Source organism: Orcinus orca, chromosome 1 (genome assembly GCF_937001465.1).
Source record: "Orcinus orca chromosome 1, mOrcOrc1.1, whole genome shotgun sequence".
In the NCBI taxonomy this organism is placed as follows: domain Eukaryota; kingdom Metazoa; phylum Chordata; class Mammalia; order Artiodactyla; family Delphinidae; genus Orcinus; species Orcinus orca.
This window is the reverse complement of record NC_064559.1, coordinates 130,573,638-130,599,434: the sequence shown is the minus strand read 5'-3', so window position 1 is coordinate 130,599,434 and position 25,797 is coordinate 130,573,638. Positions and strand designations below refer to the sequence as shown.

The 25,797-nt window shown below is 37.6% G+C and overlaps 2 protein-coding genes across 4 annotated transcripts in view; both read left to right on the top strand.

Moving 5' to 3' along the window:
* LOC117202352 (protein C19orf12 homolog) overlaps positions 1-24,650 on the top strand; it is a 102,520-nt gene extending 77,870 nt beyond the window's left edge. The window contains exon 3 of the transcript XR_007479068.1: positions 24,151-24,650. The gene's annotated coding sequence lies outside the window, so the exon portion shown is untranslated. The remainder of the gene's footprint in view (positions 1-24,150) is intronic.
* Positions 1-25,797, top strand: part of FNBP1L (formin binding protein 1 like) — a 140,728-nt gene that overhangs the window by 18,683 nt on the left and 96,248 nt on the right. The gene's annotated exons all lie outside the window — the stretch shown is intronic.

The following is a 25,797-nucleotide window of genomic DNA, read 5'->3' as shown; positions in this document are numbered from 1 at the left end:
TGTAGTGTCCTTTTTTGTCTCTTGTAATAGTCTTTTTTTTAAAGTCTATTTTATCTGGTATGAGAATTGCTACTCCAGCTTCCTTTTGGTTTCCATTTGCATGGAATATCTTTTTCCATCCCCTCACTTTCAGTCTGTACGTGTCCCTAGGTCTGTGGTGGGTTTCTGGTAGACAGCATATGTACGGGTCTTGTTTTTGTATCCTTTCAGCCAATCTGTGTATTTTGGTTGGAGCATTTAATCCATTTATGTTTACAGTAATTATCAATATGTATGTTCCTATTACCATTTTCTTAATTGTTTTGGGTTTGTTATTGTAGGTCTTTTCCTTCTCTTGTGGTTCCTGCCTAGAGAAGTTTGTTTAGCATTTGTTGTAAAGTTGGTGTGGTGGTGCTGAATTCTTTTAGTTTTTGCTTGTTTATAAATGTTTTAATTTTTCCGTCAAATCTGAATGAGATCCTTGCTGTGTAGAGTAATCTTGTTTGTAGGTATTCTCCTTCATCACTTTAAATATATCCTGCCACTCTCTTCTGGCTTGCAGAATTTCTGCTGAACGACCAGCTGTTAACCTTATGGGGATTCCCTTGTGTGTTATTTGTTGTTTTTCCCTTGCTGCTTTAATAGTTTTTCTTTGCATTTAATTTTTGATAGTTTGATGAATATGTGTCTTAGCGTATTTCTCCTTGGATTTATCCTGTATGGGACTCTCTTTTCTTCCTGGACTTGATTAACTATTTCCTTTCCCATATTAGGGAAGTTTTCAATTATAATCTCTTCAAATATTTTGTCAGTCCCTTTCTTTTTCTCTTCTTCTTCTGGGAGCCCTATAATTCGAATATTGGTGCATTTAATGTTGTCCCAGAGGCCTCTGAGACCATCCTCAGTTCTTTTCATTCATTTTTCTTTATTCTGCTCTGCAGTAGTTATTTCCACTATTTTATTTTCCAGGTCACTTATCCGTTCTTCTGCCTCAGTTATTCTGCTACTGATCCCTTCTAGAGAATTTTTACTTTCACTTATTATGATGTTCATCACTGTTTGTTTGCTCTTTAGTTCTTTTTTTTTTTTTTTTTTTTTTTGCAGTACGCGGGCGTCTCACTGTTGTGGCCTCTCCCGTTGCGGAGCACAGGCTCCAGATGCGCAGGCCCAGCGGCCATGGCTCACAGACCTAGCCACTCTGTGGCATGTGGGAACTTCCTGGACCGGGGCACAAACCCGTGTCCCCTGCATTGGCAGGCGGACTCTCAACCACTGCGCCACCAGGGAAGCCCTGCTCTTTAGTTCTTTTAGGTCCTTGTTAAACGTATCTTGTATTTTCTCCATTCTATTTCCAAGATTTTGGATCATCTTTACTATCATTATTCTGAATTCTTTTTCAGGTAGACTGCCTATTTCCTGTTCATTTGTTAGGTCTGGTGGGTTTTTGCCTTGCTCCTTCATCTGCTGTGTGTTTCTCTGTCTTCTCATTTTGCCTAACTTACTGTGTTTGGGGTCTCCTTTTCGCAGGCTGCAGTTTCATAGTTCCCGTTGTTTTTGGTGTCTGTCCCCAGTGGCTAAGGTTGGTTCAGTGGGTTGTGTAGGCTTTCTGGTGGAGGGTACTAGTGCCTGTGTTCTGGTGATTGAGGGTGGATCTTGTGTTTCTGGTGGGCAGGTCCACGACTGGTGGTGTGTTTTGGGGTGTCTGTGGCCTTATTATGATTTTAGGGAGTGTCTCTGTTAATGGACGGGGTTTTGTTCCTGTCTTGCCAGTTTGTTTGGTATAGGGTGTCCAGCACCGTAGCTTGTTGGTCGTTGAGTGGAGCTGTGTCTTGGCGTTTAGATGGAGATCTCTGGGAGATTTTTGCTGTTTGATATTATGTGGAGCTCTGAGGCCTCTTGTGGATCAGTGTCCTGAACTTGGCTCTCCCACCTCAGAGGCAGAGCCCTGACGCCTGGCTGGAGCACCAAGAGCCTGTCATCCACACGGCTCAGAAAAGAGGGCAGAGAAAAAAGAAGGAAAGAAGAATATAAGATAAGATAAAATAATAAAATAGTTATTAAAATAATTATATTTTTTAAAAAAAGTAATTGAAAAAAGAAAGAAGAGAGTAACAAAACCAAGAAAGAAATCCACCAATGATAACAAGTGCTAAAAACTATACTAAAAAAACCAAAGCAAAACAAAAAAAAAATGGACAGACAACGCTAGGGCAAATGGTAAAAGCAAAGCTACACAGACAAAATGTCACACAGACGCATACACATACACACTCACAAAAAGAAAAAAAGGGAAAAAAAATATTATTGCTCCCAAAGTCCACCTTGTCAATTTGGGATGATTCGTTGTCTATTTATGTATTCACAGATGCAGGGTACATCAAGTTGATTGTGGAGATTTAATCCGCTGCTTCTGAGGCTTCTGGGAGAAATTTCCCTTTCTCTTCTTTGTTTGCACAGCTCTTGGGGTTCACCTTTAGATTTGGACCCACCTCTGTGCGTAGTTCTCCTGAGAGCATCTGTTCTTGGCTCAGATAGGACAGGGTTGAAGGAGCAGCTGATTCGGGGGCTCTGGCTCACTCAGGCCTAGGGGAGGGAGGGGTACGGATGCGGGGTGAGCCTGTGTTCTGTAGGAGTTGTTCCACATGTAGATGTATTTCTGATGTATTTGTGGGGAGGAAGGTGATCTCTAGGTCTTACTCTATCGCCATCTTGAAGCTCCGTACCATGCATGACTCTTTTTTTTTTGGGTGGGTGTACGCGGGCCTCTCACTGTTGTGGCCTCTCCCGTTGCGGAGCACAGGCTCCGGACGCGCAGGCTCAGCGGCCATGGCTCACGGGCCCAGCCGCTTCGCGACATGTGGGACCTTCCCGGACCGGGGCACGAACCCGTGTCCCCTGCATCGGCAGGCGGACTCTCAACCACTGCGCCACCAGGGAACCCCCTGTGCATGACTTTGAATTCTGAATTTTATTACAGAATTTAGTTAATGTCCATAACTATGCTATTTTGGCTTTTCTACAGTTCTGTTCGAAGAAGAGTAATAGCAATATTCTTTTTTAGTGATGCAAGGCTACAAATGCTGCACTGGTCCTTATTTACTCATTGTATTGTAGGTAGACTGTTAGTTGTTCTGTTAGTGAAAGCCACATCTTTGTTTTCTGTTTCTTAGTATTTTGACTCTGTTCTAGATTGAGAACCTAGTTTTTTCTTATCTATCCTAATTGTTTCCGGGTTAAGTTGATCTCTTTCTACATTGAACTTCTGATAGTCCAGAGGTTATTGATTTATTTTGTGGATTTTTTACAGTGTATTGAACAACAGCAACAATAATTCTTATTTCAGCCAGCTGTTCATAATTTGGCCAGTTTGGCTTGGAGATTCTGATTCATTAAGTTCTGGGGGTGATGCATGGTCAGCCATCTGGAGTTCTGTAAGACTTTGTCGGTGATTGTGGTTCTTACCAGGGCCGAGAAACATTGCTGTTAACTAGCAGTCCTTAAATCTGCATGACCATTAGGAGCATCTCGGGAATTTAAAGGCAGTAAGCAAAACAAACTCCCAAGCCCTACTCTAACCTCCTGTATCAGAATCTGGGAATGAAGCCCAGGAGTTTGTATTTTTGAAAAACACCCTAGGTGATTCTGATAATACCAGGATTTGAGAACCATTGCTTTACATGCTCTAAAATCTTTGTTTATGTTAAGCCAGGACGTTAGGAGACTCCTTTTACTTGGATTGCATCATATTCCCTTACTACTCCCATTATATTGCTTTCAGCAGTATTACTATGAATAATTGAATGATTATTGAATACTTAGTATATTTGAGGCAGTGTATCTTACTTTTGGGGGCTCAGAGAGGTGAAGTGTCCAGTCTAAAACTACTTCATAGTAAGTGGCAGAACTAGGATATGAATTCTGGTATTTGTATTCAGAACCTTCATTCTTTGCCATGAATATTACACTCACTACCTTTATCGAATTGCTTGGTTGAGAAGCCAGCCATCAGTGTATGTGCAAAGAGGTTATTTTTGAAGGTCCGAATAATTTGCCAGTTTACCATAAAGACTTTGTTTAGAATATTGTCCACTGTGTTGTAATGTGTCCTCTATGAGACTCATGGGAGAAATTTCAAGCTTTTTTGTTGTATAGAAACTGTTTCCTATGACTATTTCGCATTTCCCATTTTGAACTTGCTACTAGAAAACTTACATTCAGATTTCTGGTTCACTGTCGGCAAGTGTAAAGGGTTTTTTGTTTGCATTCTGTTTACAAGTTCATTCTTGTTATCTTAAATTTCTGTCTCCTTCATTTTTTTTCATCTCTTTTAAAATTATCTTGCTGTGTTATTTTTATAAGTCATTTTAAAGGAAAGTGTTAAGAAGTAATAAATTAATGAGTGATTTCAAGCCATTTTATATAATTCTGGCCAAATGTCTTTTTGAAAGAGTTGAATTTGGGGAAGGGAGGAACTGAGGATTTGGAACATATCTGTGTGTGAGGCATTCTGGTAGAGATTGTTTTATTTTCATGCCAGCTCTATGAAGTAAGTGGTGGTATTCCCATTTTATAGAAGTTGAAACTAATAAGAAAGGTTAACCTTTGTCATGCAAAGCTAAAGGTTTGTGTGACTCCAAAGCCGTTTTTTTTTTTAAGTGCTTCTAATGGATCTAATTTACCCAACAACTTCTAAATACTGAGGGTCATTCATACATTCAACAAACATTTGTTGATGACTTACGGTGTAAGTCATCTTCAGCTTAGCATATCTTTGAATGGACATTGTATCAGGGCCCTGGTAGGAAATAGCACACTTGAAAGGGCTACATGGGAGAGTTTAATAAAGATATTAGTATTTATAAAGGTGTGAGCCTGGTCAGGGGAATCACGGTGGATGGTGCATTACCCTGGAGTTAGTAACAGTTGGGAGCTGTTATTACTTAGGTCTTAATGGGCAAGGAAAAGGAATAGTTTCTAGACCCTTAACAGGAGCTGTAAGTTAAGGCTGCCTGATAGGGTCTCTGGCCTTCAGTAGAGGAACATAGGAAATTTGTACTTACCTGGCAGGAAGAGAGTTGGAGGAATAAAAACCTTAACCTTATTTTCATCCTACTTGTGCTTCCTATTGACTGAACCCAAGGAGAAGTTAGAGGGCAAGGAAACCCATTGATGCAGTCAACTGGGTCCATAGAAATATGAAAGGTAGAGTGTGGTTCTGGAGGGGGAAATAGTGAGGAGCACAGACATGGTCACTGCTCTGAAGGAGTGTGTACCATCCATCAGGGAAGATAGGTATTGAGCAAATTGTTACAAGTGTGATGAGTGCTAAGTACAGAGTACTGTGGAAATGTATAATAGATGTACCTAGTCTGAAGAGTCAGAGGGCTTCTCTGTGGAATGTTCTTCACACATCCTGGTTCTTTTAAAACAATTCAAAAACCAAACAGATTCCTGGTACCCTCTTCCAGAGATTCTGATTTACTAGGTCTGCGGTGGGGTTGTGGAGTATGTTTTTTTAAAAAAAATCTTACCCAGGTGATTCTGTCAGTTATTTTTTAGAGTTACTGAGAGACCAGTTTGCCTGGGGCTTAGAGGTTTGGGCAGAGAGTGGTGTGAGATGAAGGTAGAAAGGTGATGGGCAGAGCCTTGAAGGCAATTCTTAAAAATTTTGGACTTTATTCTCAGATAGTAGGTAGACATTGGGGATTTTTTTCCCCAAGCTACCTTGCTAACTCTGTGTCTAGCTGCTTCTTCCTCTCTCCACAGCACTCTCATTCCCACACTTGGCTTTTTTTCTTAGATACCTGAACCTCTAATTTCTCAGTAGGAAATAGATATTAAGGAGACTGAAGAAATAAAGTTAAAATTAGTGAGAACAGTAGCACTGCTCTCTTTTGAGCCCTAGAATAGTAATTGCGTTCTAAAGCTTGTTAATTTCCAGTGGAGGCTAGAGCTGCGGCCATTTTGGGTTTTCTCAAGTGAGCAGAATGTGAAGTGACCTCTACCTATTTAAAATTTTTCTTTGTATTTAGAATCACAATACATATCAAAACCGAAAAACTATAACATCTGCAAAATAATACCTGCCATCAGGTGAGATTAAATGAAATGTATAAAGCACTCAAGGACTTCCCTGATGGCGCAGTTGTTAAGGACTTGCCTGCCAATGCAGGGTACACGCGTTCAATCCCTGGTCCGGGAAGTACCCACATGCCATGGAGCAACTAAACCCGTGCACCACAACTACTGAGCCTGTGCTCTAGAGCCCATGAGTCACAATTACTGAGCCCATGTGCCACAACTACTGAAGCCCATGCACCTAGAGCCGGTGCTCCACAACAAGAGAAGCCACCGCAATGAGAAGCCTACATACCACAGCAAAGAGTAGCCCCTGCTAGCCACAACTAGAGAAAAGCCTGCGCAACGAAGACCCAACACAGCCAAAAAAAAAAAAAAAAAAAAAAAAAAAGAGCCTGCCACACAATGCCTGGCACAGGTGTCAGTTATTATTCATTTATTTAATTGAACAAATGATTGAGTGTTGAGCTAAGCACATAATGTGAGCAAAAACAGGCATGGTGGAAAGGATAGCTATTAGGCAAATAGTCACCCAAAGCAGTAAGTACTATGACTGAAAGGAGCAACATTCTTTACCGTGATAGTGACATAAAAACCTAACCTAGCACTAGGGAGGGTCTCCCTGTGGAAGAGATGTTGACAGAGATCTGAAAAATGATTAGGATCTAGGAGGCAACAAGTGTATGTGAGAGAGCAGAAGGGTGAGTTCAGATAGAGGCTGTAGCTGTGCAAAGGCCCTCAGACATCAGGGCGTGTGGCCCTTTTCTCAAATGGGAGAAACAGGGCTTCTCTGGTGGCGCAGTGGTTGAGAGTGCGCCTGCCGATGCGGGGGACACGGGTTCGTGCCCCGGTCCGGGAAGATCCCACATGCCGCGGAGCGGCTGGGCCCGTGAGCCATGGCCGCTGAGCCTGCGCGTCCGGAGCCTGTGCTCCGCAACGGGAGATGCCACAACAGTGAGAGGCCTGCGTACCGCAAAAAAAAAAAAAAAAAGGGAGAAACAAAACAAAAACCTTCCAAAATGGCTAGAACAATAAGATACAGATAAAGATGTGGTTGAGGTTGATGAGGTAGACTGCCATTCACAGAGCACTTACATTGTTAGTTCATTTAATCCTTATAATCATTTAAGAATCACATGTCCATTCTACAGATGAGGAAACTGAGGCAGAGAGGTTAGGTGGTTTGTCAAAGGTGACACAGATAATAAATGGCAGAGTCTAGATTTGAATCCAGGTAGCTTGGCTCCAGAATCAGTGCTCTTAACAATTGTATTGTCTGACATGATAACTTTTTGCATTTTGAAAAGATCACTGTAGCTACAATTGAAAAATGAATTAGAGGATGACCAGAAACTTGAAGAGACCAGTTAAGAAACTACTAAAGTATTCCAAGAAAGGTAATTGTAATTGTAGCTTGGTGTAGCGTGATGATAGGGAAAATGCAGAGAAGTAGGTGGTTTACTATTATACAAAGTGAGTGTGTCCTGGGTGAATAAATGAAAAATTAGCGGAAAAGTGAGTCTGAAACACATGTATAAATATGGCAATATGCTGCCTTACTATATGTTTTTTATAAGCAATAATTGCTGAATTATCTGTTGGAGTAAAAATTGTGAGGCAGATAAAACCCGTTTAGATTTACTTATGTTACTATCAACCAAGATTTGTATCTTAAAAATGTGAAAAGATGTTAATCTACAAAATAATAGGTTGTATGTATTCATTCTGTAAACTTCTTGGTGTACTTGAAGCTATAAAGCTCTTTCCGTTCTTATTAGACCTTTAAGTACTCTTTTTTTTTTTTTTTTTTCTTTTCTGCGGTACTCGGGCCTCTCACTGTTGTGGCCTCTCCCGTTGCAGAGCACAGGCTCCGGATGCGCAGGCTCAGCGGCCATGGCTCACGGGCCCAGCCGCTCTGCGGCACATGGGGTCTTCCCGGACCGGGGCACGAACCCGTGTCCCCTGCATCGGCAGGCGGACTCCCAACCACTGCGCCACTAGGGAAGCCCTAAGTACTCTTTAAAAAAAAAAAAATGATTTAGTTTGGCTGCGTTGGGTCTTAGTTGCTGTGCGTGCAGGCTTTCTCTAGTTGCAGCGAGTGGGGGCTGCTCTTCGTTGCGGTGTGCAGGCTTCTCATTGCAGTGGCTTCTCTTGTTGTGGAGCACGGACTCTAGGTGCGTAGGCTTTAGTAGTTGTAGCTCGCGGGCTCTAGAGCACAGGCTCAGTAGTTGTGGCGCAAGCTCCGCGGCATGTGGGATCTTCCCAGCCCAGGGCTCGAACCTGTGTCCCCTGCATTGGCAGGCGGACTCTCAACCACTGCGCCACCAGGGAAGCCCGGCAGGCGGATTCTTAATCACTGTGCTGCCAGGAAGTCCTAAACCTTTAAATACTCTTAACACAAAAATAAATTACAGTACAAAGCTATTATTGCTTCTAAGATATGGGAGTAAAGGAAAAATGATCTAAATGTAAATATAAGTGAATTTAAAGGAAGAGATAACTCATTGTAAAATTGAGAATCATAGGCTTCCTGAGCAGTAAAGGCAGATGGGCAGAAAAGAAATACTTTGGTCTAGTTTGAAAAATCCATATTTCTGTTTCAGACATCCATATACACCCATATCCTGCATTAATGCATTTTGTGGTTAAAACATTTTTATCCCAGAAAGCTGGAAGGTGTAATAAGACATTAACATCTATTTTTAATATTCTACCTTTTGTTTCTTTATTCTCATCCTTTCTATAATTCTAAGTACCATATAGACACAGACTTCCTAATTATTTCTGAGAAACTTTATTTTTTAAAATGCCTATCTGTAACACACTCAAATTCACTTTGGTTCTAGAATAAGCAAAGTAAATGAATTAAGAATCCTTTGATTTAAGGATAAGCAGGGAAGAGATAGATGGGGGATATAAAATAGAATCTGAGGGAAGGGGACGGTGGCATCAGTCTAACAAGGATGTGAAGGCTGAGTATAGTCAGGAAGATATCTAGGTGGGGAGTAGTGGCAGTAACAGAGGGAGATTGGTTACGTATTAGGGATTATTTAAATGAGTAAATAAATATATTAAGGATAAAGGGAGCCAGGTTTTTCACTTTGCAGAAGGGAATTACAAATATTGAAAGGGAGTTGGTGGTGTTAGATTGGAATTGGAGGTAATTGGCGTGAACTCAAGGTTTTCAATATACTAAATAGATAAAGAGGTAAATGTGTGTATATGTCTGTATCTGTCTACCTATGTGTATGTGTGTGTACATGTATTCAAGGTCTGTTCATTGAGAGGGCCTTGGAGTAGTGGTACACCTATAGCAATCAATGAAATTCAACTCTTGGCTTCTGAATATCTTTTTCCACTAAAAGGAACCAGAGTTCCTTGGAGAAATAGCTCTTTCCAGGGCTGGGACAGGGAAGGTAAAAGACGAGCCTGAAGTATCTTGTGTTAGAAAGTGAGGAAGTGTTCAAAGAACGATGAGGATATGTTAAAAACAGATGTCAGGGCTTCCCTGGTGGCGCAGTGGTTGAGAGTCCGCCTGCCAATGCAGGGGACACGGGTTCGTGCCCCGGTCCGGGAAGATCCCACATGCCGCGGAGCGGCTGGGCCCGTGAGCCATGGCCACTGAGCCTGCGCGTCCGGAGCCTGTGCTCCGCAACGGGAGAGGCCACAACAGTGAGAGGCCCGCATACTGCAAAAACAAAAAACAAAAAAACAGATGTCAGCTTAAAGGGGCTCCCACTGACCAAATATGGGACAATTTGAACATCAAAATAAATAATGATGGTTATGAATGATAGTCCATGGAGTAAAATAGGAACCCATGAGTTCATGCTGATATAAATAAATAAATGAATAAATTGAAAGTTTGATGAGGAGAAAATATTTCATAGTTTCAAAGTTAATTGCAAAGGTAAAAAGTAACTTTATACAGGAAAGCCCTGGCATTTATCCTCTTAATCAAGTGATCAGTTAGCATCACAAGTAATGGGACTAATTAAAGTCATTTGCCACCTGATTGGATGCAATGAGAAGGATACTCCATCATTTCCAGCCAAAGATGCATAATTTGAATGATAGGGAAAGATCAGATAAACTCAAATCAATGGTCATTCAATAAAATAACTGGCTCAGAACCTTCAAAAGTGTCAAAGTCATGAAAGATAAGGGAAGACTGAGGAACTGTTGTAGATAGAAGGAGACTAAAGGAACGTGACAATAATTGTAACATCGTTCTAGACTTGATCCTATTGTTGTAAAGGACATAGTTGGACCAGTGGAGAAAACTTGAATAGGGTCTGAGAGTTAGGTGGTAGTATTGTATCAGTGTTAATTTTCTGATTTTGATGGTTACATTTTTGTTATGTAGGAGAATGTTCTTGTTTGTAGAAAATACACAATAAAGCATTTGGGGGTGAGAAGAAGTAAGTGGGAAGTGTGAGAAGTAGAAACAGCAAGTACACAAAACAACTATTTGGAAGAATTGCTAAAAAAGGAAGTAGAGTAATGGAGCTATATGAGGGCTTGGAGTAAGGGACTTACTTGGTTTTTGTCTTTTTTTTTTTTTTAATGTGGATGATGTTACAGGATATATGTTTGGGAATGAGAAAGATGTAGAGGAAAGAGAAAATGATGATACAGGAGAGGGTATAATTTCAGAAGCAGTGTACTTAAGAAATGGTATGGGATCAGTGCACAAATGAAAGAATTGATCTTAGGAGCAGGGACCAGTGGAACAGAGAAGGCAGAGTACAGGCTGATAGTTTAATGATGCAAAGATGAGGTAATTATCTATAGTTATCTATAATTATATACCTATAATTATAGGTAATTATCAGTTTTCCCAGTGAAAAAATGGAATCTAGATTAACAGCTGAGAATGAGGAAAGGAAGGATGGTACTGGAGGTTTCATGAGAAAGAAGTGGCAAATAGTCATTGTGAAGAGTAGGAGAGTGAACAGACCAGGAAAATATAATGGGATTGAAAGGTAACCTGAAGGCCCTCATGAGGTTTGTGATCAAAAATTTAAAGGTGACACCAAGCAGTACGAATGGCTGTTTTTCCTCCAGCAACATTTAGCTGACTGGATATGGTCATCTGGAGGAGCTAGATAACTGGATATTGTCTAGTTCCCAGGGTTGGGGTTTTATCAAAAGTACATCAAAGTGAGAGAAGGACAAAAGAGTTAAGGGTGCTTGCAAGGGAGTGATTATTATAAATGACTAAATGAGACTACTCACTACTGACCTCTCCCCCTTGATGTTATATCAGAATGGGGACTTATTTCTCATTGACTCACTTATTCTAAGACTCTCATGAAAAGAGGTAACTAGTTTGGCTCTTCCCAGCGGTTACTAACTAATCAGACTTCCTACAAAGTGCTAACTGTATTAAGGTTACTTTTATTCAGTTCATTATAGAATGCCTGGGAATCCAAATAATTATTTCCTCTGTTAAAAAACTGAGTAAAATTTAAAGATCTTGCTGGCTTTATTCAACGATTCATGAATCAGGCAGCATTCAGCCTAGAAGATAGAAAGGAGCTCCAAGGAGCTGTACAAAATGAGACTTTTATAGGTAGAAGGGAACGGGAAAAAGTAAGTTATACTAGGCAAAAAAGTGGATTGGTTATTGCAAAGTTACTTTCCTTAGGTGATGTCAGGGGTCTGTCAAGCAGATTATATAACTTGTGCTGATCAGGCAGTTCCTGATTGACTGGTTTAAGATTCCATTTCTGGGATAGTCTGAAACTGTAAGTGAAGTCTTGGTTTGGTGACTTGGGGCCTAGCATAAGGAACTCCGTTTTGAGCTTGCTGTCTTGTTTTTAACACCCTCCCCTCTCATCTCTTTTATCTTGAGGCAGAAACATTAAATAGTACCTCTGGATGTCTTACAGTTTTGAAATTGTTTAATTCTAAGATTCTGTTTGCTCGTACCAAAAATATTCATCATGGAGGTCAAGTGTCTCCCTCACTAATGGTTCTCAACATTCAGTGCTCATTTCCAGTTCCAAGTTTTGGCTGCTATCATTCCTCTTTAGCATCTTACCCGGAATCTCATCACCCCCATTTTCATCCTTTAAAAAGTCTAACTTAAAACTTTTGGCTTCATCTTGATTATGTATGTGTCTTTTACATCTGTGAGGGCTCATAGAAGGCACAACTGCTTCTCTTACCTTCTCTTCCCACACAGGTCAGTTCTTCAGAGCATTCCTGTTCTTTTAAGTAGTTTAAAATAATGTCTGGGCTTTCAGTCTCTTCTAGAAGAAGGGTAGATTAGGGTTTTCCCACCATGGCTCCATAGACATTTGGGTTGGCTATTTCTTTGTTGAAGTGGAGGGGGAGCTGTGTATTCTAAGAGGTTTAGCAGCATCTTTGGCCTCTGTCCACTAGATACTAGTAACAGTTCCCCCTCTCTCCTCTCCCGGTTGAGACATCCAAAAATGTCTCCAGGCATTGCCAAATGTCCCTTGGGTGGGGAGGGGTCAAAATTGACCCCGGTTGAGAATTGTACTGTAGATTGATTGTTTTTTAACTAGTAAAAATTGTGTATCTATCAAGTCTGGCATATATCTACCTGTATATAAACAGATTGGTCTTTAAATCTTAATGAAAATTTGGATACAAGCTTAATTTTTATGAATTTAAGTCATTTTAAGTGAACTGGATGAATATACCTCTAATATGATAGCAGGCCCAGATAGATTTTTACTGACTTGAAATGAGTGAAGACAATGTATTCTCAAGGAAATCTGCTAGGAGTTCCTTCTTAAAGCATTAAACCTGTCCATTTAGTTTTTGTAATTAAAAAAAATCTGAATTTCTTCAAAGAAAGTGTATACATACGCATATGTAATGACTGAGCAATAGTCTTTCTTAACTACCCTGAATGAATCTTTTTCTGTGCTCAGTTAAAGCCACAAGATTGGTCAGCATCTAATACTAACATATTTGCTATTAGGAGATGAAGTTTCTCTGTAGTTTCTGTACTTTTATAGCTTCTATATTATACCTTGACATTAGCAAGAACAGAAGTAGGAGTCAGAAAAACAACTTGATTTGCTTATAATTAAAAAATTTGACAATATTTTTTCAAATATTTGATAATATTCAAATACTAGTCTACAAATAGAAACTATTCTGGTTTTACAAAGACATGAAAATAAAAAAATCTGATATTTAGCTACAAAAAAATGAAAATCACTGGATGATTTAATTTATAATCTGTATCTATAGTTTCAAGGAAGGACAATCATTTTTCCTAAAAAATCTATACCATGGAACAACACAAATCTCCTTTGGAAAATTGAAAGTCAAAAGGTTCTCAGATTAGTCAATGCTTTGCATTTTGGCATGCAGAACTTGTACAGATGTTCAAAGCCATGGCAGCTTGCATTTCCTACTATTAATTTTGTCTGGTAGCATGTTTAAGTTGACTTAGAGTTGGGGTACATGCCATCTTTTAAAAAAAGAATCTTTCAAAGTTTGTTTAAAATAAGATCAGGATTTTTGATGTATTGAAAGTTTGACACTTGTTTGTTACATCATTGAATATGTTATATGTTCATGAGAATTAAAAAAATTCTTATTCAGGTAAAAAAAAGTCTAAAGGTTCTGTAAAACTACAGTCAGTATTGATCGTTCCAAATTAGTGAAAGTAACTAACATATTGAACACTTACATACATGTATGGTTTACACATGTTCATTTACTTTTCATAAAAAACCCTACAAGGTAGGTTATTATTATTATCCCTTACTTTACAGATGAGTAAAGTTAGCCACAGAGATTAAGTAGTTTGAGAAAGATCCAAGAGTCAGTAAGAGGTGGGATTGGAATTCAGATTCAGATGGTCTGGCTTCAGGATCTGAACTCTAGACTACTCTGCTATTTTGTCTCCTGCAGACACTGCTGGTGGCAAATGTTCAATCCTGGATTAACCTTCATCTGCCAGCCAGATCTCCCCAAATAAACAGGTATATATAACCTGAAAAATACACATTACTATAGATACCAGCTGAACAAAATATTTGGAAAGTAAATCTGCTATAAAAACTTAATGTTAACTGTGTTTCAGAATCAAATATTAGGGACTTAAAAAAATCATAGACAATACTGTTTTCTTCTACAGCTTTTGATAACTGAGAAAGAGCTGTGTGTATTACTTACTTTTGTTCTGAATGTTTCTTTCAACAAGGGCAAGGTTCCTATGCTGAAATCATGAGTGTGACATATTAACCTATCACCCTATCCTATTTTTAATTGTGTACATTTCCCAGAACCTCAAAATCATTTCTAGGCATGGAAGAAAAATAGTTGTTTTTTTTTTTTTTTTTGCGGTACGCGGGCCTCTCACTGTTGTGGCCTCTCCCATTGTGGAGCACAGGCTCCGGACGCGCAGGCTCAGTGGCCATGGCTCACCGGCCCAGCTGCTCCGCGGCACTTGGGATCTTCCTGGACCGGGGCACGAACCCGTGTCCCCTGCATCGGCAGGTGAACTCTCAACCACTGCACCACCAGGGAAGCCCCCCAAAAAATAGAGTTTTAAAAAATGTTTAAAAGTAAAAATTGACTTTATTCAACACATTTTTATTGCGCATTTACTATGCACAAACACTGTGTCAAATACTTTCTTAGCTAATCCTTATAGAGCTTTAAAATCACAGGGCTTAAAATAAATCGCATTCTCCAGACCTGGGACTTACTGCAATAGTCAGTAACTCATGTAAGTAACAACACTCTATATATCATGGTGGTTCCAGTTAAAAACCTAGGTTTTTGCCTTAGTTTATTCCCAATATCTTGCTTGTGTTTAGTATTTTAATCCCCCTGGAGAACTGGCCTTACTACCCTTTCCTAGTCCCTGCCAACATTCAAGCTCCTGGCATCCTGCTGTTCTTAGTAGACCTCACTCCTTGAAGTGAGATGTACTGTTCTTAGTAAATCTGCCAGATAAACAGGTACCTGAGTCCCAAGCACCACTCCACTTGATTTCTCAAAAGGATTTCTGTCTGGAACTTTTGTTGCCCCGATGGACTAGATTGGACATTCCTGTTACCAAGAATGCCTAAATCATACTTAAGTTTATATATACTGTGGACCAATGTCCCCAAACCCAACTATAGCTCAAAATTCCTGGACACCTTACCCCAGAGATTGATTCAGTAGGTCTGGGATGAGGCCCAAAATTCATTACCTTTAAAGCACCCTAGGTACTTCTTATTTGAGGATCAGTGTTAGGGAATCTTTGCTTTGGACTGTTGATTCTTAAATGCTGGTCCCATAACAAATGTTTCACTAATATTGCAAAAAATGAGAAAAATAAGTACTACATGGTGATTAAAAAAGTAAGCTATTAATCATAGTAATTTAAAGGACTGTCTTATTCTGAGATTATATCTTCTCTTGGGGGTTATTAAATTGTTTCTTTTATAAAATGATGGAGAGTAGAGGCACTAATTGATGTATTTTATTTGTTAAAGTAAACATGTTAAAACAGACACAAGGTTGACAATCTTTTGTCAGTCTCCAAAATCTAATATGAAATTATACTGGTCCATGAAATTCAAAAGTTCAGGAACCCCTTGCCTTACTTAGACTACTCAACTGCCTGGTCAAGTAAGACACTCAGGCAGTTTCCCCAAGGGCCAATTTCGCCAGTTTCACTTGGCTGTTCACTCTTCATGCTTTCCACCCCAGATAGCCTGAGAATTATGCCCTATACTTTGTAACGTGGACACTTGGTTAAGTGTCTCTACTTTGGGGCATTCAAGTCTTCCAACTGTGGGAACTTCATGTTAAAAAATTAATGTATACAGGTCATTAGTTTTTTATTGATAACAATGGTAAACATTAGACTGTAAGTCAAATGAATATATGGTAAGTTTAAAAAGCAGTAATAGATAACCAACAAGGACCTACTGTAAAAAAACAATAACAAAAAACTACTACTGTAAAAACAACAAAACTACCTACTGTAAAAACAACAATAACAAAAAAAAGCAGTAAGAAGGCAATCAACTATATTCATAGAAAAGTGAGAGCCCCTCAATACTTTTCATAGGTTTAACTGTTATCAAGGATTACAGCATTATGTTTAGGGCCCAAATCCATGCTGCGATTTAGATATTGCATCTTTCAGCTTTTATTTTAGCAATTTTATGAAAGAGAATATGCTTTTTCCAAGCCAGGTAGACACAAATATTACACAGAATTTAGCCATTCAGAAGTTCCTGGGGAGTGCTGAGATTTATGTAGCTATTTCCAAAAATCTCAGAAGTAATATTTCTTCTAATGGGGAGTTTAATTTTGGCTCAGGTTTTCTTTAATTCATGCAGTCACGATGACAGGAAAGGTGCTTGGTGATCCAGATAAATCCTGAGGTTTGCTTTCCAAAAGGCAGCCGTTGATTCATACATCAAAATTTGTGACTTTCCTAAATCTTTTTATTTTTCCTCCAGAGCACTGCAGTTCTTCACAGTTTATGATTTTACTGAACTCAGGACAGTTTACCAAGGAGAAATGAGTAAACCTCTAGTAGCCACTTGCTCCATGCACCAGCCTGAGTTTAAATACCTTGGACAAATCAATAACGCTTTTGTCTTTTTCCTGAAATGTCAAATGGAAAGACACTCTGTACCCCTCATAAATTACTTAACCTCTGAGAACTCATTTCTCTCTATATAAAATAAGGATAATACCACCAATGTCACAGAGTTGTGGGTGGAAGGTTAAATGAGATAATGCATATAAGATTCCTCCACACTTTGGGCACTGGAGTGTACTTCCCTTCAGGTGTCTTTATACTTTCTTACTGATGACCCTAGGGGCACTTTACAAGCTGGGTCTCTCAGGGCCTTTAAATTCTAAAACCTGCTAATTTAAGGAAGCAGCTTATTAAATCTCTTCAACAAGTTTCCACATAATAAAGTTTCCAGACTGTATTTCAAATCTTCCAATTAGCAAAAAAAAAAACTTCCAATTAGCACAAGAGCAAATAATGCTTGTGAAAAAAATCTTTTTTTTTAAATCCATAATCTTGATCACTTCTTCCAGTGCATGATATTATTAATCTTACTTGTGTTACCATGGAAACCCTTCAGGTAAATGCTGCAGTGGAAGAGGTGCATAACTAACAAAGAGCTGAAACTTCCCTCCTTTTGTTGTAGGTGTCCCACTATATTGTGAAACAGACTTCTTAATTTCTTTATAAGCAGTTAGGCCTCAGAGGTCAGTGTTGCCCTTTTTTTTTATTCTTTTGGCTAAAAAATCTCAGGGAGCCATTTGTTGGGTACTACTCCCTGAATATTTTACTGAAAACATACTTCAGACCCAGTCTATCAATAGTCATTTCGCATTAACGCCATCAGAAAGGAAAACAGTATTGATACTCGAAATGTTTAAGAATATTTAAGAGGGAAAATTAAGGAAACTAAGCCCATTAATTGGGGGATAAAATAACAGTAGTCCAAAATTTTAACCAATTTATGAGTCATACTTATAAGCATGTAATTAATTTAATTCCTATGCTAAAATGAAGGCATAGTAAAATTCAAGAGAAATTGAGGTTCAAAGAGACAATAGTTCTTTTTTTAATTTTTATTGAGGCAGCATTGATTTATAACATGTTTCATGTGTATAACACTATATTTCTACATTTGTATACCATGCATTGTGCTCACCACCCAAACCTTATTTTCCATTGTCACCATTCAGTTGACCCACTTTATCCTTTTCACCCTCCCCCCTTCCCCTCTGGTAACCACTACTCTGTTCTCTGTATCTACATTTTTTTTTTAATATTTATTTTATTTTTTGGCTGCGTCGGGTCTTAGTTGCAGTACACAGGATCTTTGTTGCAGCACGTGGGCTTCTCTCTAGTTGTGGCGTGCTGGTTTTCTCTCTCTAGTTGTGGCACGTGGGCTCCAGAGCGTGTGGGCTTTGTAGCTTGTGGCACGCAGCCTCTCTAGATGAGGTGCGCGGGCTCAGTAGTTATGGCTCATGGGCTTAGTTGCCCCGCGGCATGTGGAATCTTAGTTCCCTGGGATTGAACGAACGTCCCCTGCATTGGAAGGCAGATTCTTTACCACTGGACCACCCGGAAAGTCCCTCTACATATTTAATTTGTTTGGTTTGTTCCTTTATTTTGTTTTTGTTTGTTTATTAGTTTTTTATATTTCACAGATGAGTGAAATCTTATAGTATTTGTCGTTCTCTGTCTGACTTATTTCACTTAGCATAGTACCTCTAGATCCATCCATGTTGTTCCAGATGGCAAGATTTCATCTTTTTTTATGGTTGAGTAGTATTCCATTGTATGTATATACCACATCTGCTTTATCTGTTCATCCATTGATGGGCAGTTAGGTTGTTTCCATATCTTGGCTGTTGTAAATAATGCTGCAGTGAACAACATGGGGGTGCAGATATCTTTTCGGATTAGTGTTTTTATATTCTTTGGATAAATACCCAGAGTGGGATAGCTGGAACATATGGTAGCTCTGTTCTTAATTTTTTTTTTTTCTGTGTAGTTCTGACTCTAGAACATACTTCATTTTTAAGCACTTTTTTTTTAAAAAACATCTTTATTGGAGTATAATTGCTTTACAACGTTGTGTTAGTTTCTCTGTTCTTAATTTTTTGAGACATCTCCATACTGTGTCTTCCATAGTGGCTACACCAGTTTACGTTCATGAGGGTTGTCTTTTCTCTGTATCCTCACCAACACCTGTTATTTGTCTTTTTGTTAATAGTCGTTGTGACAGGGCTGAGATGATATTTCATAGTGGGTTTTTTTTTTCTCATTGTGGTTTTTATTTGCATTTCCCTAATCATTAATGATATTGAACATCGTTTTATGTGCCTGTTGGCAATCTGTATGTCTTCTTTGGAAAAATGTCTATTTAGCTCCTCTGCCCATTTTTTAATCAGGTTGTTTGTATTTTTGTTGTTTAGTGTATAAGGTCTTTATATATTTGGATATTAACCCCTTAATTGGATATATCATTTGCAAGTATCTTCTCCCATTCTGTAGGTTTTTTGCTTTTATTGATAGTTTCCTTTGCTGTGCAGAAACTTTTTAGTTTGATATAATCCCATTTGTTTATTTTTGCTTTTGTTTCCCTTGCCTGAGGAGACATATATAGAAAGATACTGCTTAGACTGATGTCAAAGGGCATATTGCGTATGCTTTCTTCTAGAAATTTTATGGTTTCAGGTCTTAGGTTCAAGTCTTTAATCCATTTTGAGTTAATTTTTGTGTCTGGTGTGAGGTAGTGGTCTAGTTTCATTTTTTTGCATGTGGTTGTTCAGTTTTCCCAACACCATTTATTGAAGAGACTATCCTTTCTCCATTGTATGTTCTTTGCTCTTTTGTCGTACATTTATTGCTGTTACATGTGTGGGCTTATTGCTGGGCTGTCAGTTCTAGTCCATTGATCTATGTATTTGTTTTTCTGCCAGTACCATGCTGTTTTGATTACTGTGGCTTTGTAGTATAGTTTGAAAGCAGGTGTGATACCTCCAACTTTGTTCTTTTTTCTTAGGATTGCTTTTGCTATTCAGGGTCTTTTGTGGTTTCACATAAATTTTAGAATGCTTTGTTCTATTTCTGTGAAAAAAATACCTTAAGATTTTGATAGGGGTTGCACTGAATCTGTAGACTTGCTTTAGATAATAACATTTGACAATATTAATTCTTCCAACCCATGAGCACAGACTGTTTTTCCATTTATTTGTGTTTTCTTCAATTTCTTTTAACAGTGTCTTATAGTTTTTTAGTGTACAGGTTTTTCATCTCCTTTGTTAAATTTATTCCTATGTATTTTATTCTTTTTGTTGAGGATTGTATTCTTAATTTCTCTTTCTGGTGGCTTATTGTTAGCATATAGAAATACAACACATTTTTGTATATTGATTTTGTATCCTGTATGTTTATTGTATTCATTTATTATTTCTAATAGTTTTTTGTGTGTGTGTGTGGAGTTTTTAGGGTTTTCTATATATAAAACCATGTTATCTGCACATAGTAACACTTTTACTTCATCCTTTCCAATTGGAGGCCTTTTATTTATTTTATCTTACTTAATTGCTCTGGCTAGGACTTCCAATACTGTGTTGAATGGGAGTGGTGAGAGTGGGCATCCTTGTCTTGTTCCTGTTCTTAGAGGGATAACTTGGTTTTTTTTTTTTACCATTGAGTATGATGTTACCTGTACGTTTGTCATATATGGCCTTTATTATGTTGAGGTACATCCCTTCTTACCCACTTTTTTCTTTTTATAAGTTTTTAAAAAAATTACTTATGGCTGCGTTGGGTCTTCATTGCTGTATGCGGGCTTTCTCTAGTTGCAGCGAGTGGGTGCTACGCTTCTTTGTGGTGCACGGGCTTCTCATTGCAGTGGTTTCTTTTGTTGCAGAGTATGGGCTCTGGGTGTGTGAGCTTCAGTAGTTGTGGCACATGGGTTCAGTAGTTGTGGCTTGCGGGCTCTAGAGTGCAGGCTCAGTACTTGTGGTGCATAGGCTTAGTTGCTCCGTGGCATGTGGGATCTGCCCTGAGTGGGGCTTGATCCCGTGTCCCCTGCATTGGCAGGTGGATTCTTAACCACCAGGGAAGTCCCCTTTCTTACCCACTTTATTGAGAGTTTTTATCATAAACGGGTGTTGCATCTTGTCAGATGCCTTTTCTGCATCTATTGAGATGCTTATATGACTTTTGTCTTTCCTTTTGTTAATGTGGCATACATATCGTGTTGATTGATTTGTGCATATTGAGTCATCCTTGTGTCCCTGGAATAAATCCCACTTGGTCATGGTGTATGGGCCTTTTAACATATTGTTGAATTCAGTTTGCTAATATTTTATTCAGGATTTTTGCATTCATGTTCATAGGGATATTGGCCTGTAATTTTCTGGTAGCATCGTTATCTAATTTTGGTATCATGGTAATGCTAGCCTCATTAAATGAGTTTAGAAGTGTTTCCTTCTCTTTAATTTTTTGGAATAGTTTGAGATGGTTGAGTATTAGATCTTCTTAGAATGTTTGATAGAATTCATCTGTGAAGCTGTTTTTTGGTCCTGGACTGTTTTTTGCGGGGAGCTTTTTGATTACTGTTTCAACCTCTGTATTAGTGATTGGTCTATTCAGATTTTCTATTCCTGTCACTCTTGGAAGGTTGTATGATTCTAGGGATTTGTTAATTTCTTCTAGATTGTCTAACTTGTGGGCGTCAGATTTTACTTCTGAGCTGGAAATACAGCAAAAAGTAACAGACTGCTGTCCATTTATAATAATACCTTTGTATTACATTTTTACAAATACAATTCTAATAGTCTCCTTTAAAAACTTACTTCATAGTTATAATATTTGTAAGTAATCTTTATGCAGTACAAGGTTTACTCCAGTGCTGTTTTAGGAGTGAAAAAGAATCAGTCTTAACATGAATTTCTTTTAAAAAGTCTGAAATTATGTATTCATGCAAAGTACTATGCACAGTATTGGAAATGAAAGCTAGTAACAGCTACCCTACCTGCTCACAAGCTAGTTTTTGAGGTTGAAATAAAAATCACATAGAACTGATATGAAAAGAACAAAGTTGGCCATGTAAAATTAAAATAGTGTTATTAATAGTGCCTAATTTATGTTAATGTGCAAGCGAATTCACTTACTTGACCATTTCCCTTTACTCAGTGCCTCTCATCAATGTTATAATTACATTACATATAAGAAAGAATAAAGAACAGCTGTTATGTACATATTTTCTGAATATTCTTGCTTTTGCAGCTTAGATACTCTTCTGATTAGATTAATGTGGAATATTTTACTATCATATAAAAATCTGCTTTAATACTAACATTAGCTATTATATAACTTCTTAATTCTAAATATTAAGATTTTCCAGTACTACTTATGAAAATAAACCGTAAAATTTCTTTCTGGGCCAGTTCAGCTTCTTCCAAAATATAATAGAGCATATATAGGTATAACTATATTGTGTCAGTATTTAGACCATAGTTATGCTAAGAGTAGCATGAGGTCACTCTTTGGAGTTATTGCCATGAATATGCCAACAACTAAGTATCTCTTTAGGTTAGATTAAAGCCAGGAAGTCCATTTGCTCTGTAAATAATAAATACAGTCTGAGAGCATTTACTTAACTAAGTGTACTGATTTGAAGGAGCAAAACAACTAAGTGTACTTAGTTGAAGGAGCAAATCAGGAAAAAGTAATTAAGACATTTGTATCTTTGATTCAGCTCTGTTACTCAGCTCTGTTACCTTGGGCAAATAGTTTAATCTCTAGGCTTCAGTTTCCTCATCTGTAAATAAAGAGTCTGATCTTTGAAGTTCCTTCTGGCCAGAGGGACCTATGATTAGATTTCACACTTACATTGCATTCCTGGGGTAGGTTAAGAGTCTCAAACAGAGGAAAGGGAAAGAGACTAGAGTAAAAAGGAAAATGAGCCTGAGGGAAAGAAAGCCAAGAAATCAAAGAGAGAAAATGCAAAGGGATGGTTAGCACTGTTCTAGAGATTTTCATGTTAAAAATACGAATGCATGTACGTAAAGACTGTCTCTACTCTTTTTTTTCTCAAATTGGGTTTTGATTTTTATTTTTACTTTTTAAAATTTTATTGAAGTGTAGCTAATTTACAATGTTGTGTTAATTTCTGTGGTATAGCAAAGTGATATATATATATATATATATATATATTCTTTTCCATATGGTTTATCTCAGGATATAGAATATAGTTCCATGTGCTGTACAGTAGGACTTTGTTGTTTATCCATCCTATATATTGAATGTTATAATTTGCAAGACTGTGTCTGCTCTTGACTCTCCGTTTTGCTAATCATATTCTCTGGTCTCAGTACAAAGGCTAATATGTCAGCTGCATTATTGGTGTGAGGGCAGAGGAAAAGTGGCAGGAAGTGGTCCAGGATAGTAGGTAGCAGGGACAACAATGAAAGTAGATGACCAGAGAATCTGAGCCAGGCCAAAAGAGTATAACATAAAGAAAACTAGATTTAAAGTTGTTTATCCCAGGCTGTAGTCCCTGCTTTACTCTTAAGTAACCACTGAATTACCCTGGGCTCAAGTTTGAGATTTGGGAAGTAGTACTGAACATAGAGAGACTAATGTGAAACAGAAATGAAAATCTGTAGGATCCCCAAATTACAAAGAACTGTGAAATGAGAGGGACAGGTAGGAAGATGGATCATCAATATGGATGCCATTGTGTTATCAGAAATTGTATAATTAAACAAGGAAGATGTTAGATAATATACAGGTGTAAAGCTTGCGTCAGATCTTGCTTCACACGACAGATATGTTCTAATAGTATGTAAATTTATTTTGGATCAGTAAAATCAGTTGTGCTAAGAATGCATACTATTTTAAAGGACTCCTTACAGAGAACAATTATACAGTAATTTTTTATAAACCCAGCATTCTTTATTCAGTTTGCTTGAAGACATAAAACCTGTATGTTTGTCCAGGTTCAGATGTACAAATCTGACCACATTTGTTAACATCACTACTGTATTTAATATTATTCTGGGAGTACCAGCCAATGAAATCAAAGAGAAATTGTGATTATTTGATTAATAACTCTTCTTCCCACTAAGTATATTTTTACTCACATTGTAGCCCTAGTGCCAAGCTCAACACTCATTCAGTTGTTGAATTAAATGAATGAATAATAATAGCCACCAGTTCTAAGCACTGTGTTGAATGCTTTATTTACATTTCATTTAATGTTCTCACTTTAGAGTCATGTAATTACTCCAGTTTTACAGCTTTGGCTCAGAGATCAAGAACTAGTAGATGATACTGGGCTAGGTGGGAGATACAGAGAATTATAAAAAGATCCTGCATATAGAACTTACAGTCTACTAAAAGCTGAATAAATGCTTTAAGTGAACATAGAAAACATTAACATACTATTTGTGCATAGTTATTGCAGTGTTGATATTTGGTCTGATATGCCATGTGCTTTTTTTTTTTTAATTTTTGGCTGTGCTGGGTCTTTCTTGTGGTGTGTAGGCTCTTCATTGTGGCGTGCGAGCTTCTCTAGTTGCAGTGCTTGGGCTCTCTAGTTGTGACGCGGGCTTAGCTGCCCTGTGGCATGTGGGATCTTAGTTCCCTGACCAGGGATCGAACCCATGTCCCCTGCATTGGAAGGCGGATTCTTAACCACTGGACCACCAGGGAAGTCCCCCATGTGCTATTTTAATGCACTGATGTAGCACTATTTTTGCTGGTATTAATGCAGTTTTCTTGGAATCATTTACATCTTGAGATGTTCCCAGCTAGTTACATACTCTACATTAGAATTTCAGATTGAGCAAGGGTCAACTCCATAATTTTCAAGAGGAAGAAGAAAATAATTGATAAAGCATAGCTCTGTGGCAAGAATAATTGTAATTTAATTCAAAGACTTTCTGAATAAGTAGAATATAAACATGAAAGCACTGAAAATGATATAGTAGCTGTTGGAACCTCCCATCTCTACATGAGGAAATTAAGGAGATAAAAACCAAACCAAAAATGCTTTTTTGAAGTAAAAGCTGTAGCTCCCTATCGGTAAAAAAGATTTTAGTCCCTTAAAAAAAAACAAAAAACTGTTAAAAAGATTTTCTTAAAAGTTATGCAGGTGAGACTATTTGAAGAATAAAGCATCAGAGGAAAATATGTAGTGTTAGCTTGTAGCTTTCTCCTCACTGCTCTCTTCACATAGAAAATGTATCAGCAGCTAGAAAACTTTGCATAAGAATATGCACAATAAAAATGATGCTATTGGATCTTTCACTGAAAGGTTATGTTAAAAAAAGGTCAAATGAAATTTCATTTTCATGTTTTATAATTAATGGTCAGCAGTGTATATACTTCGTTCATTTTAGAATATTTTATTACTTATGCTAATTTATGTTAAAATAACCATGTATGTTTCACATTTTATAAATTTATGTTCGTAGTTGCCATTTTGTAATTAACTTTATATTTACAGAAATGTATTTATAATCTATATTTTAAATGCTTTAGTTTCACTTTTTTTTTAAAGGAGTTACTAGATTCCGAACACTTTAAAATACTGGGATTAAAACTGATGTTTTAATATTAAATGAAGTAAATGCCAAGATAAAGAAATACTGGTATTAAAATTAGTATTTTAGTATTAAATGAAATAAATACTGAAAATAAATACTTTTGTAGTAGAAACTGTACATATTCATTGCATACATTCTGCATGTATTGTATATTTTGCAATAAAAAAGAAAAATATAATTGAAAAAAGTACACTGCATAAACTATGCTTTATATTTGAGTATTCGTAGAAAAGAGAACTCTAGTGAATTCAGTTATTTTAGAAGATATGGAATAAAAATTTTAAAATTTTGTCACCTTTCTGAAAATATTGTATATCAAGTTTTATATGTGACCTGTATTTTAGAAATTTGTAGCTTAAAAATAACCGTTCAAATGCGACTTATCCAAGAACCACATCACTTGCTTTTTATGTGCTCACAGTAAAACTATTTCAGAAATTAACCAGATTTTTTGTTCTAATGAGGTGGCTACTTTTTAAAAAAGGTGGCTACTTTTTAAAAAAGATTTCTCTATATTTAACTTAGAAGGGCATTTGCTAAGAGTAAGAAGAGTTCATGCTGTTGCATCTCACAGCGTTTTTTTGTTTTGTTTTTGTTATTTTTGTTTGTTTTTTAGTTACTAATCCATCTTGTTCA